We start from the raw sequence: 12,134 nt of genomic DNA, 5'->3' as shown, positions 1-12,134 counted from the left end.
CATTATTAAGACTGTGTCACCCCCACCAGGAGGCTGCCAGGGCCTTCAGAAGGGGTGGCAGGTCCTTCAGGCGTGGGGAGGCGGCGTGGGTGCCCGTGCTCATGGCCCATTTGCTATTTTAAAAACTACCCGTGAGAGGAGCCCCCACAGCAGAGCTGCACCCCTCCCACCGCTCTCCTGCAGAGAGACTCGCCCGTGCCCACGGGGGTCCGCAGGTGAGCCAGGGGCCGGGTCTGCCAGTCACCTCGCGCTCTCCATGCAGGAACTGCTGCGGGACCCTGGTTCCCCTTCCCTGGGTGGGCTCTGGGTCTGGAAACCAGCTTGGGTTAGAACTGGGCGCGAAAAGGTCATTTTCCACTTGCCCCAACCAAGGCCACCTCGGGCAGAAGAGCGGTGACGTCCTTTTGTTCTCAGATGTGGGCCTCAGGGTGCCCTCACTCTCCCCAGCTCTGCACCACCTTTTCTTCCTTGTCTACGGCGGTACCACCCTGAAGGCGCCCGGTCTTGGCTCATCTCGGACGCTAAGCAGGGTCAGGCCTGGTTAGCACTTGGTGACCCCACCAACCCCAGGCTTCTGTAAAGGCTGTAGTTGCCCCGCCCTATGGGGGAAGTCCTGTGCCAACCCCACATCCACAGCCCTCGCTGCGCTCCCTGACTGCACCTGGACAGACCCGGGGCCGGTCCTGGGGCAGGACCCCAGGCACAGGCTCTCTGAATCATCTCTGGGTGTCTGGAATAGGTTCTCTGCTCCGACCTGCAGGGCATTCACACCCTGCTTCCCGAGGTCCTGGGTGCTCCTTGCCCACAGGACTGGCAAATAGTGGCAAAATACTGAAATTGTCACCTACAGGTACATCTGTAGTCAAGTGTGGGAGGCGAGTAAGTAGCTGCTTCTAAGCGTGTTGCAGAACTTGGGGGAAAAGGGGAAAGCCCCCAGTTTAGCACCAAAGGTCCCGGGCAAACTGGGACAGTTGCCATACCAGATGGAGACACTGCTCCGAGACCAGGCAAGCAGGCTGGGAGCGCCCGAGTCCCAGCCCCTGTGGGTCTCCTGCACAGAGGTGCAAAGTCTCCGGGCCCCAAGCAGCCCGGGGAAGGAAATCCCTGCACCTCCTCTGCAGCCAGGCCTCTGGCCCAGGGGGTGTGACCCTCAGTTCTCTTAGGCAAGGGACCTCCAGCCAGCCTGTGGCAGGGATCAGGCCAAAGCTCTGCCCACCCCGCTGCCCGCAAGGACTTATTTGGCCTCTGTCGCCTCACCGAACGCTGCACATGGAGCAGCCTCTGCCAACCAGGGAGGGCTGCATGTTCCCGGGAGGGGAGGGCACTGTCCCAGGCCGGTGCCTGCCTCCCCACCTGAAGGACCGCAGGGCCAGCACGGATCCCATCCCCAGGGTACAGGGGTACCAACCTGGCCCTGACTCCAGCCCTGCAACGGGCACACACGTGGGCATTTAGGGCTGCCCTGGCTCTTGTCCCCAGCAGCGACAGAAGCTGTGATCGAAGCTCTCGCCAGACCCATCCAAGGCACCCAAAGCCCGGGCTCAGTCTCAAGCTCTGGGTGGACTTGGCTGACCCTGAGCAGGCTGAGCCCCCGTCACTAGGAAATTTACCTAAAATCAGGAACTTGCTCACCACTTTGAGTCCCCTCGACGTTGGCTAAACTAATAGTAATTGCATTTAAAAACGTGTCTGCCTTTACTCTTACCTGAGACTTTGGCATTCAAAGCGTCTGTCAGTTCAGTCGTCAAGAGTAGTTCCTGCTGTGTCACATTTAGGTGGGTCTAACCCGACATTCAGGCCAGACGAGGGTCAGGCGAGGGCTGGGTGAGGGCTCAGGCCCAGCTCTGGTTTGTGCTGTCCAGGGTTTGAGTCCCAGGCCCGCTTTGGCCTTTTCACTGGTTTGTGTGTCTCAGTTTCCCCACGAGGACGACCAGAATAGCTAGTGCGTGTTAGCGCTGTCCCCGCGGACCACGAGCACGCGCTGCACGATCTGTTTCCGCCAGCCACGTTCAGCGACTCATTACAACGACCCTCACGATGCTGCCCGCGGGGAGTGTCAGGCCTGGCCCGCCCGGGACCGCGGGGTGCCCCGGCCCCGACGCCACTCCTCTCCCCTGTCCGCCCCGGCCCCGCCCCTCCCGTCCGCGCCCACCCCCCAGCCCCGCGCCGCGGCTCGGCTCGTCCCCCCGCGGCCACACGGGGGCGCAGCCGGACAGCGGGCGAGGGCGGGGAGGGGCGGGAGGACCGGGACGGGGAGAGGACGGAGCGGGGCGGGGAACGGGGCGCCGGGGAGGCGGGGGTCTGGCGTGTGGCGGGGCAGGTGGGGGGGGGGACGGGCAGGTGGAGGATGGGGCGGGAGGCGGGCCCAGGAGGTCGGGCCTCGGGCGAAACATGGGGAGAAGGCCTGAGGGGTCACCGGGAGCGGAGCCTTCAGCCCCGCGGCATTTCCCTGCCAGGGCTGGGGGTGCGCTGGGCCCCACGGCCCCCTGGAAGGGGTGCGGGCTCTCGGGAGCTCCTGCCAAGGCTGCCCCGCCCAGGGCCCCGGGCAGAGGGTCCCAGAGCCGGGCGTGCAGCTGGGGGCGCCGGGCCCACCTGGCAAAGCCCAGGCAGCGCCGGAAAGTGGGAGGCGGGGCCTTTCCCTCCTCCGCGTTTAAGGCTTCAGGTGGCCCTGTGGCCTGGCGGGCCGTGGAAGGCGGAGGACGTGGGTGTGGTGGGCCCTGCCGGGCACCAGGTGCTCCTGCCAGGCCCGGCGCGCGCCAGGCCCCACCCCAGCGCCTGGCCGGGTGCAGACGGGTGCGCTGCTGTCTGCCCAGCCCCCACCCCGCTAGGTCCGTGGCTCAGGGCAGATTCCCAAACCTACCCCAGGATGAGGGCAGCTGCTGCCACACTGCACTGGCTGGTGAGAGGGCGGGGACGTAGGCTCCTTCCTGGGGACCGTCTCCAGCCTGTCTGCCCAGTGCACGCCCGGTGAGGGATGCAACCCGGCGTCTCCCCCAGTGCCCCGTAAGCAGGGTGGGCCCCGTCGGGCTGGCACGGCGTCTCCATCTGAGCCAACCCCGCAACGGCAGGAGCAGCCCCCTCCCCGCTATGACTCAGCACACACACCTGTGCGGTTCAGGCCAGCCCAACAGGTAGAATCTTCTCTTCTCTCCACAAAGGATGAAGGTTTCCCTCGGCAGAGTGAGGCTTCCCAAGGCCCTCAGCAGACCTCATGGTCACCCACATCTCAGACCCGCGGTCTGAGCCTTGGGGCAGGCCCTGCCCCGGGAGAGAAGGGACAGGATGGCAGGACACGGCTGTGGCTCTAGTCAGGTCCCTGCCTGGCTGGGACAGTATGTTTCCCCAGCTGCACTGACCAGTCAGAACTCAGCCGCACTGACCAGTCAGGACGCAACGCCACGGACCAATCAGGACTCAGCTCCACTGACCAATCAGGACTCAGCTGTATCGACCAACCAGGACTCAGCTGCACTGACCAATCAGAACTCAGCCGCACGGACCAATCAGACTCAACCGTATTGACCAATCAGGACGCAACAGCACTGACCAATCAGAGCTCAGCCTTACCGACCAATCAGGACTCAGCCTCACTGACCAATCAGGACACAACTGCACTGACCAATCAGGATTCAGCTGCATTGACCAATCAGGACTCACCTGCACTGACCAATCACCACTCAGCTGTATAGACCAATCAGGACTCAGCTGTACTGACCAATCAGAACTCAGCCTTACTGACCAATCAGGACTCACCTGCACTGACCAATCAGAACTCAGCCTCACTGACCTATCAGGACTCACCTGCACTGACCAATCAGAACTCAGCCTCACTGACCAATCAGAATTCAGCCACATTGACCAATCAGGACTCAGCTGCACTGACCAATAAGAACTCAGCTGTATTGACCAATCAGGACTCAGCTGCACTGACCAATCCAGACACAACTGCAATGACCAATCAGGACTCAGCTGCTCTGACCAATCAGGACAAACTGCTCTGACCAATCAGGACGCAGCTGTATTCACCAATCAGGACTCGGCTGCACTGACCAATCAGAACTCGGCTCTATTGACCAATGAGGACTCAGCTGCACTGACCAATCAGAACTCAGCCGCACTGAGCAATCAGGACACGGCAGCACTGACCAATTAGAATTCAGCCACACTGACCAGTCAGAGCACAACTGCACTGACCTATCAGGACTCAGCTGCACTGTCCAGGTGCTCTGTCCAGCCCTGGCTCCCTTCTGCCTGGACCCCCATCGTGGTGTGGAGGTCGCCCCCCTGCCACCCGGGATGGGAAGGGACCCGCAGTGCCGCCGGCCAGGGTGGCCTCTGCGCACCTGGCTGAGGCATCAGCACCAAGACGGGGTCTGGGGAGGCCTCGGGAGGGTCCTGCCATACCCTGACCTTCGTTCCTATGTCACCGAGGCTGCACAGGAAAGGAGCAGACACATGACGCCAGAGGTGAACAGGCGAGTCATCCTTCCAATGTCACAGAGCACACGATGGGGACTCCTGGGACTGCAGGACACGGTCTGCCATAAGTGTCCAGGGTGACAGGGTCAGACAGTCGGGGGAAGGCATCTTATTTCCAAACTCCTTTTATTTGGGGGACCAGAGAGCAGGCTGTCAACACCCCGATACATTATTAAGAATGTGTCACCCCCACCAGGAGGCTGCCAGGGCCTTCAGAAGGGGTGGCACGTCCTTCAGGCGTGGGGAGGCGGCGTGGGTGCCCGTGCTCATGGCCCATTTGCTATTTTAAAAACTACCCGTGAGAGGAGCCCCCACAGCAGAGCTGCACCCCTCCCACCGCTCTCCTGCAGAGAGACTCGCCCAGGGCCCACGGGGGTCCGCAGGCGAGCCAGGGGCCGGGTCTGCCAGTCACCTCACGCTCTCCATGCAGGAACTGCTGCGGGACCCTGGTTCCCCTTCCCTGGGTGGCCTCTGGGTCTGGAAACCAGCTTGGGTTAGAACTGGGCGCGAAAAGGTCATTTTCCACTTGCCCCCACAAAGGCCACCTCGGGCAGAAGAGCGGTGACGTCCTTTTGTTCTCAGATGTGGGCTCCAGGGTGCCCTCACTCTCCCCAGCTCTGCACCACCTTTTCTTCCTTGTCTACGGCGGTACCACCCTGAAGGCGCCCGGTCTTGGCTCATCTCGGACGCTAAGCAGGGTCAGGCCTGGTTAGCACTTGGTGACCCCACCAACCCCAGGCTTCTGTAAAGGCTGCAGTTGCCCCGCCCTGTGGGCGGAAGTCCTGTGCCAACCCCACATCCACAGCCCTCGCTGCGCTCCCTGACTGCACCTGGACAGACCCGGGGCCGTCCTGGGGCAGGACCCCAGGCACAGGCTCTCTGAATCATCTCTGGGTGTCTGGAATAGGTTCTCTGCTCCGACCTGCAGGGCATTCACACCCTGCTTCCCGAGGTCCTGGGTGCTCCTTGCCCACAGGACTGGCAAATAGTGGCAAAATACTGAAATTGTCACCTACAGGTACATCTGTAGTCAAGTGTGGGAGGCGAGTAAGTAGCTGCTTCTAAGCGTGTTGCAGAACTTGGGGGAAAAGGGGAAAGCCCCCAGTTTAGCACCAAAGGTCCCGGGCAAACTGGGACAGTTGCCATACCAGATGGAGACACTGCTCCGAGACCAGGCAAGCAGGCTGGGAGCGCCCGAGTCCCAGCCCCTGTGGGTCTCCTGCACAGAGGTGCAAAGTCTCCGGGCCCCAAGCAGCCCGGGGAAGGAAATCCCTGCACCTCCTCTGCAGCCAGGCCTCTGGCCCAGGGGGTGTGACCCTCAGTTCTCTTAGGCAAGGGACCTCCAGCCAGCCTGTGGCAGGGATCAGGCCAAAGCTCTGCCCACCCCGCTGCCCGCAAGGACTTATTTGGCCTCTGTCGCCTCACCGAACGCTGCAGATGGTGCAGCCTCTGCCAACCAGGGAGGGCTGCATGTTCCCGGGAGGGGAGGGCACTGTCCCAGGCCGGTGCCTGCCTCCCCACCTGAAGGACCGCAGGGCCAGCACGGATCCCATCCCCAGGGTACAGGGGTACCAACCTGGCCCTGACTCCGGCCCTGCAACGGGCACACACGTGGGCATTTAGGGCTGCCCTGGCTCTTGTCCCCAGCAGCGACAGAAGCTGTGATCGAAGTTCTCGCCAGACCCGTCCAAGCCACCCAAAGCCCGGGCTCAGTCTCAAGCTCTGGGTGGACTTGGCTGACCCTGAGCAGGCGGAGCCCCCGTCACTGGGAAATTTACCTAAAATCAGGAAGTTGCTCACCACTTTGAGTCGCCTCGATGTTGGCTAAACTAATAGTAATTGCATTTAAAAAGGTGTCTGCCTTTACTCTTACCTGAGACTTTGGCATTCAAAGCGTCTGTCAGTTCAGTCGTCAAGAGTAGTTCCTGCTGTGTCACATTTAGGTGGGTCTAACCCGACATTCAGGCCAGACGAGGGTCAGGCGAGGGCTGGGTGAGGGCTCAGGCCCAGCTCTGGTTTGTGCTGTCCAGGGTTTGAGTCCCAGGCCCGCTTTGGCCTTTTCACTGGTTTGTGTGTCTCAGTTTCCCCACGAGGACGACCAGAATAGCTAGTGCGTGTTAGCGCTGTCCCCGCGGACCACGAGCACGCGCTGCACGATCTGTTTCCGCCAGCCACGTTCAGCGACTCATGACAACGACCGTCACGATGCTGCCCGCGGGGAGTGTCAGGCCTGGCCCGCCCGGGACCGCGGGGTGCCCCGGCCCCGACGCCACTCCTCTCCCCTGTCCGCCCCGGCCCCGCCCCTCCCGTCCGCGCCCACCCCCCAGCCCCGCGCCGCGGCTCGGCTCGTCCCCCCGCGGCCACACGGGGGCGCAGCCGGACAGCGGGCGAGGGCGGGGAGGGGCGGGAGGACCGGGACGGGGAGAGGACGGAGCGGGGCGGGGAACGGGGCGCCGGGGAGGCGGGGGTCTGGCGTGTGGCGGGGCAGGTGGGGGGGGGACGGGCAGGTGGAGGATGGGGCGGGAGGCGGGCCCAGGAGGTCGGGCCTCGGGCGAAACATGGGGAGAAGGCCTGAGGGGTCACCGGGAGCGGAGCCTTCAGCCCCGCGGCATTTCCCTGCCAGGGCTGGGGGTGCGCTGGGCCCCACGGCCCCCTGGAAGGGGTGCGGGCTCTCGGGAGCTCCTGCCAAGGCTGCCCCGCCCGGGGCCCCGGGCAGAGGGTCCCAGAGCCGGGCGTGCAGCTGGGGGCGCCGGGCCCACCTGGCAAAGCCCAGGCAGCGCCGGAAAGTGGGAGGCGGGGCCTTTCCCTCCTCCGCGTTTAAGGCTTCAGGTGGCCCTGTGGCCTGGCGGGCCGTGGAAGGCGGAGGAGGTGGGTGTGGTGGGCCCTGCCGGGCACCAGGTGCTCCTGCCAGGCCCGGCGCGCGCCAGGCCCCACCCCAGCGCCTGGCCGGGTGCAGACGGGTGCGCTGCTGTCTGCCCAGCCCCCACCCCGCTAGGTCCGTGGCTCAGGGCAGATTCCCAAACCTACCCCAGGATGAGGGCAGCTGCTGCCACACTGCACTGGCTGGTGAGAGGGCGGGGACGTAGGCTCCTTCCTGGGGACCGTCTCCAGCCTGTCTGCCCAGTGCACGCCCGGTGAGGGATGCAACCCGGCGTCTCCCCCAGTGCCCCGTAAGCAGGGTGGGCCCCGTCGGGCTGGCACGGCGTCTCCATCTGAGCCAACCCCGCAACGGCAGGAGCAGCCCCCTCCCCGCTATGACTCAGCACACACACCTGTGCGGTTCAGGCCAGCCCAACAGGTAGAATCTTCTCTTCTCTCCACAAAGGATGAAGGTTTCCCTCGGCAGAGCGAGGCTTCCCAAGGCCCTCAGCAGACCTCAGGGTCACCCACATCTCGGACCCGCGGTCTGAGCCTTGGGGCAGGCCCTGCCCCGGGAGAGAAGGGACAGGATGGCAGGACACGGCTGTGGCTCTAGTCAGGTCCCTGCCTGGCTGGGACAGTATGTTTCCCCAGCTGCACTGACCAGTCAGAACTCAGCCGCACTGACCAGTCAGGACGCAACGCCACGGACCAATCAGGACTCAGCTCCACTGACCAATCAGGACTCAGCTGTATCGACCAACCAGGACTCAGCTGCACTGACCAATCAGAACTCAGCCGCACGGACCAATCAGACTCAACCGTATTGACCAATCAGGACGCAACAGCACTGACCAATCAGAGCTCAGCCTTACCGACCAATCAGGACTCCCCTGCACTGACCAATCAGAACTCAGCCTTACTGACCAGTCAGGGCACAACTGCACTGACCAATCAGGATTCAGCTGCATTGACCAATCAGGACTCACCTGCACTGACCAATCAGAACTCAGCTGTATAGACCAATCAGACTCAGCTGTACTGACCAATCAGAACTCAGCCTTACTGACCAATCAGGACTCACCTGCACTGACCAATCAGAACTCAGCCTCACTGACCAATCAGGACACAACTGCACTGACCAATCAGGACTCAGCTGCACTGACCAATCAGAATTCAGCCACATTGACCAATCAGGACTCAGCTGCACTGACCAATCCAGACACAACTGCAATGACCTATCAGGACTCAGCTGCGCTGACCAATCAGGACAAACTGCTCTGACCAATCAGGACGCAGCTGTAATCACCAATCAGGACTCGGCTGCACTCACCAATCAGAACTCGGCTCTATTGACCAATGAGGACTCGGCTGCACTGACCAATCAGAACTCAGCCGCACTGAGCAATCAGGACACGGCAGCACTGACCAGTCAGGGCACAACTGCACTGACCTATCAGGACTCAGCTCCACTGTCCAGGTGCTCTGTCCAGCCCTGGCTCCCTTCTGCCTGGACCCCCATCGTGGTGTGGAGGTCGCCCCCCTGCCACCCGGGATGGGAAGGGACCCGCAGTGCCGCCGGCCAGGGTGGCCTCTGCGCACCTGGCTGAGGCATCAGCACCCAGGCGGGGTCTGGGGGAGGCCTCGGGAGGGTCCTGCCATACCCTGACCTTCGTTCCTATGTCACCGAGGCTGCACAGGAAAGGAGCAGACACATGACGCCAGAGGTGAACAGGCGAGTCATCCTTCCAATGTCACAGAGCACATGATGGGGACTCCTGGGACTGCAGGACATGGTCTGCCATAAGTGTCCAGGGGTGACAGGGTCAGACAGTCGGGGGAAGGCATCTTACTTCCAAACTCCTTTTATTTGGGGGACCAGACAGCAGGCTGTCAACACCCCGATACATTATTAAGAATGTGTCACCCCCACCAGGAGGCTGCCAGGGCCTTCAGAAGGGGTGGCAGGTCCTTCAGGGCGTGGGGAGGCGGCGTGGGGTGCCCGTGCTCATGGCCCATTTGCTATTTTAAAAACTACCCGTGAGAGGAGCCCCCACAGCAGAGCTGCACCCCTCCCACCGCTCTCCTGCAGAGAGACTCGCCCGTGCCCACGGGGGTCCGCAGGTGAGCCAGGGGCCGGGTCTGCCAGTCACCTCGCGCTCTCCATGCAGGAACTGCTGCGGGACCCTGGTCCCCCTTCCCTGGGTGGGCTCTGGGTCTGGAAACCAGCTTGGGTTAGAACTGGGCGCGAAAAGGTCATTTTCCACTTGCCCCCACCAAGGCCACCTCGGGCAGAAGAGCGGGTGACGTCCTTTTGTTCTCAGATGTGGGCCCCAGGGTGCCCTCACTCTCCCCAGCTCTGCACCACCTTTTCTTCCTTGTCTACGGCGGTACCACCCTGAAGGCGCCCGGTCTTGGCTCATCTCGGACGCTAAGCAGGGTCAGGCCTGGTTAGCACTTGGTGACCCCACCAACCCCAGGCTTCTGTAAAGGCTGTAGTTGCCCCGCCCTATGGGGGGAAGTCCTGTGCCAACCCCACATCCACAGCCCTCGCTGCGCTCCCTGACTGCACCTGGACAGACCCGGGGCCGGTCCTGGGGCAGGACCCCAGGCACAGGCTCTCTGAGTCATCTCTGGGTGTCTGGAATAGGTTCTCTGCTCCGACCTGCAGGGCATTCACACCCTGCTTCCCGAGGTCCTGGGTGCTCCTTGCCCACAGGACTGGCAAATAGTGGCAAAATACTGAAATTGTCACCTACAGGTACATCTGTAGTCAAGTGTGGGAGGCGAGTAAGTAGCTGCTTCTAAGCGTGTTGCAGAACTTGGGGGAAAAGGGGAAAGCCCCCAGTTTAGCACCAAAGGTCCCGGGCAAACTGGGACAGTTGCCATACCAGACGGAGACACTGCTCCGAGACCAGGCAAGCAGGCTGGGAGCGCCCGAGTCCCAGCCCCTGTGGGTCTCCTGCACAGAGGTGCAAAGTCTCCGGGCCCCAAGCAGCCCGGGGAAGGAAATCCCTGCACCTCCTCTGCAGCCAGGCCTCTGGCCCAGGGGGTGTGACCCTCAGTTCTCTTAGGCAAGGGACCTCCAGCCAGCCTGTGGCAGGGATCAGGCCAAAGCTCTGCCCACCCCGCTGCCCGCAAGGACTTATTTGGCCTCTGTCGCCTCACCGAACGCTGCACATGGAGCAGCCTCTGCCAACCAGGGAGGGCTGCATGTTCCCGGGAGGGGAGGGCACTGTCCCAGGCCGTGCCTGCCTCCCCACCTGAAGGACCGCAGGGCCAGCACGGATCCCATCCCCAGGGTACAGGGGGTACCAACCTGGCCCTGACTCCAGCCCTGCAACGGGCACACACGTGGGCATTTAGGGCTGCCCTGGCTCTTGTCCCCAGCAGCGACAGAAGCTGTGATCGAAGCTCGCGCCAGACCCGTCCAAGGCACCCAAAGCCCGGGCTCAGTCTCAAGCTCTGGGTGGACTTGGCTGACCCTGAGCAGGCTGAGCCCCCGTCACTAGGAAATTTACCTAAAATCAGGAACTTGCTCACCACTTTGAGTCCCCTCGACGTTGGCTAAACTAATAGTAATTGCATTTAAAAACGTGTCTGCCTTTACTCTTACCTGAGACTTTGGCATTCAAAGCGTCTGTCAGTTCAGTCGTCAAGAGTAGTTCCTGCTGTGTCACATTTAGGTGGGTCTAACCCCGACATTCAGGCCAGACGAGGGTCAGGCGAGGGCTGGGTGAGGGCTCAGGCCGAGCTCTGGTTTGTGCTGTCCAGGGTTTGAGTCCCAGGCCCGCTTTGGCCTTTTCACTGGTTTGTGTGTCTCAGTTTCCCCACGAGGACGACCAGAATAGCTAGTGCGTGTTAGCGCTGTCCCCGCGGACCACGAGCACGCGCTGCACGATCTGTTTCCGCCAGCCACGTTCAGCGACTCATTACAACGACCGTCACGATGCTGCCCGCGGGGGAGTGTCAGGCCTGGCCCGCCCGGGACCGCGGGGGTGCCCCGGCCCCGACGCCACTCCTCTCCCCTGTCCGCCCGGCCCCGCCCCTCCCGTCCGCACCCACCCCCCAGCCCCGCGCCGCGGCTCGGCTCGTCCCCCCCGCGGCCACACGGGGGCGCAGCCGGACAGCGGGCGAGGGCGGGGCGGGGCGGGAGGACCGGGACGGGGAGAGGACGGAGAGGGGCGGGGGAACGGGGCGCCGGGGAGGCGGGGGTCTGGCGTGTGGCGGGGCAGGTGGGGGGTGGACGGGCAGGTGGAGGATGGGGCGGGAGGCGAGCCCAGGAGGTCGGGCCTCGGGCGAAACATGGGGAGAAGGCCTGAGGGGTCACCGGGAGCGGAGCCTTCAGCCCCGCGGCATTTCCCTGCCAGGGCTGGGGGTGCGCTGGGCCCCACGGCCCCCTGGAAGGGGTGCGGGCTCTCGGGAGCTCCTGCCAAGTCTGCCCCGCCCGGGGCCCCGGGCAGAGGGTCCCAGTGCCGGGCGTGCAGCTGGAGGCGCCGGGACCACCTGGGAAAGCCCAGGCAGCGCCGGGGAAACGGTGGAGGCGGGGCCTTTCCCTCCTCCGCCTTTAAGGCTTCAGGTGGCCCTGTGGCCTGGCGGGCCGTGGAAGGCGGAGGAGGTGGGTGTGGTTGGGCCCTGCCGGGCACCAGGTGCTCCTCCCAGGCCCCAGCGCGCGCCAGGCCCCACACCAGCGCCTGGCCGGGTGCAGACGGGTGCGCTGCTGTCTGCCCAGCCCCCACCCCGCTAGGTCCGTGGCTCAGGGCAGATTCCCAAACCTACCCCAGGATGAGGGCAGC

This window comes from Lemur catta, chromosome 2 (genome assembly GCF_020740605.2).
Source record: "Lemur catta isolate mLemCat1 chromosome 2, mLemCat1.pri, whole genome shotgun sequence".
NCBI lineage: Eukaryota > Metazoa > Chordata > Mammalia > Primates > Lemuridae > Lemur > Lemur catta.
Note: the sequence above shows the minus strand (reverse complement) of the source record.